The sequence below is a fragment of the Vipera berus genome (assembly GCF_964194415.1).
Source record: "Vipera berus genome assembly, chromosome: 2".
Classification (NCBI taxonomy): domain Eukaryota; kingdom Metazoa; phylum Chordata; class Lepidosauria; order Squamata; family Viperidae; genus Vipera; species Vipera berus.
In genome coordinates this window covers 136,086,474-136,089,211 of record NC_138203.1, presented here as the reverse complement: position 1 = coordinate 136,089,211, position 2,738 = coordinate 136,086,474, and positions in this window count along the sequence as shown.

Here is a 2,738-nt window from a genome sequence, read left to right as displayed (position 1 = left end):
CTTTTTCATGTGTTGGTTATACTTCTATTAAGAAAGTCTCTCTGGAATTTTCTCCATTAAACTGTGAAGGAAAGATAAATGTCAGTGGATTGAAAGGTAATCTGTTTTCAGTTATTTTCCAGGCGCAAAGTTTTCCTCTTATCTGTCACTATTCTAGAACTTTGCTCATTCAAAAATTCTTTTATGACAAAGAAAAGGTCTTAAATTCAGAATATGAAAATTATCAGGTTGTTCAGAAATTAGGGGCAATACATAGAATTCAATGTTATTTTTAAAAATGGCAAATTTGATTGTACAAGAAAAAATACATACTTGCCGTTCATTTTTCTAAATAATTAAAATAACTTATATTAATTTCCATTAAAATGGAATTAGAACTTTCTCCTCTGTCAGCGTCACATGAATTTATTGCAGTTAAAGTCCAAAGATAATGACGATCCACAAACTAAAGGCAGTGCTTTTTGTCACTTGTTGAAAGGCATAGATATTTAGCAGCTTCCCATATTATAAACTCTATTCTAGGTTGAATGCTTTCTGGAGCCCTGAGCAAAACAGGCTTCTGTGTTGCAATGGTGTTTGATGTAGAACAGTGACATTTCAAGCTTGTTTCTTCAGCTGCTTCAGAATTTCCCATTTTTGTATGTCAATAATATAGAGAAACTGACCTAACTTGTCCGACTGTTGCAAAGGACTAACATTTAAGATCAAGGATACAATCCTAAATCCAAGACAAGGCCCCATCTTGATAACCCTTATACAATTTGTGATATAATTAGGTAAACTAGCCTTTTGTAACCTGCCAGATTATTTAGGAATCACTTGAAAATCGAACAATGCAATTGTCTGATTATTGTTGCTTTATTTTAAGAGTAGTGTGAATAAAAGTGTGCCCTAGGAATGTGTTGGTCTGAATAAATTATGCTGATACTCCTAAAGTTTCCCATTTTGTTTGTTCCTTCTAGATATAATACAGATTTTGCAACACGCTTCCAGTCACAGGCAAGCAACAAATTTAAGAATTTTTCAAGCCTCTTGAAGGAGAAACAGGATTGAGAGACTGTTTAAGATGTAATAGGACATGCGTTTGGGCCTATATTTCTTAAGTTTGATTTCAAAAATAGAAAATCAGCACACATTAATGTTAGTGAACTGTATCAGATACTGGGAAGAAGTCTGCTGAGGAGAACTAGCAGGTTCTTGGCTAACTATCATCTTTGATTTTCAAACACACCTCTGGTTCAAAGCTCACTTGAGTCACAATTTATATTACCAGTTGATAAAATTGCCCAACTAAGTATTGATTAAATAATATAAGCAAAATACAGATCTTTTGCACAACTTCAGTTACCCTAATAAATTGTTTTATCTATTCTAGATATATATCGTTTTACAGATCTGTTCAAGCATTCTTGAAAAATTAGATCTGGTTGCAAACCTTCTAATCAACACAAGGTGGTGCAAATCGTTTTCCTGAAGAAGAGGCCATTCTTTTTATTATTATTTTTTTCAAACCCAACAGGATGTTGTAAATAAATCATATAAAAGAGCTTGGGATGCTATTTGCTAATTCCTTAACTGAATAATTCTCTGAAAACAACAAAATGGGACCCAATTTGGTGCATGAGGAATTTGGAGGTAAAGCTGGCAAAAGAAAGATAAAATTTTATTAAATAAATACTTCTAGAGAGAAAAATATTCGAAAAATATTAAAAGTCTCCCAAGACATCTTAAAGGAAGAAGCAGCTGGCAGTAACTCAGAATGTTGTTGGCTGGCCCATTCTACTCCCCCTCCCTCCTGGTCTTGTGACCTGGAGGAGACTGTACGTAACTCACCCTGTGCACCTGTATGTGACAGGAATACACAAATGGACTAATATGCTATTTCTTGTGTTGTGTGTGTGTTTAAATGTGTGTTATGTGTACACTTTGATAGCAAGCAACTAAACTTCATTTTTAATGTGTGCCATTGTGCCCACAGTAAAAAAATAACAATAAAGACTATCTATCTATCTATCATCTATCTATCTATCTATCTATCTATCTATCTATCTATCTATCTATCTATCTATCTATCTATCTATCTATCTATCTATCTTTATACTGTAGCAAATCATTTCCTATGGCCACCACTGGTTAAAAGGTTAGAAAGAATCCATACTCGGGAAGTTTTCCTCAGCTTGTTCATTCATTTCAACACTACTGAATTTTGGAAATAAATTATGTAAAGAAACTCAGGATTCTATCTGCCTGTCAGAAGCGCGCGCGCGCGCACACACACACACACACACACACACACACACACACACACACACGTATTCTAAAAATTTGAGTCCCAGGTATACTCATTTAAAGGACTGCTAAAACCACTGATCTCCAGGACGAAAAAAGAACCTTTATTAGTAACTAAGCTTTTGTCAAACCACTGTTGACGTTATCAAAATATGAGCTAGTATCTGGAGGCGCTCGTTCTTATAGCTGTTTAGATGTTAAAAATCTAGTCAGAACCAGGATCAATACATTTAACTATGGGAGAGCGAGGGGCGGGTAGACCTGTGATACGCTTGATGACTAGATTGTTAACCTCTAAACAGCTATAAGAACGAGTGTCTCCAGATAGTAGCTCATACTTTGACGTCAACAGTGGTTTGGCAAAAGAAACATCGAATCTGAAAATGGGTGTATCTGGGCAGAGGCCTAATGGGAAGGCAACTGGCAACTGCAGAGTCCTCCAAAGTGGT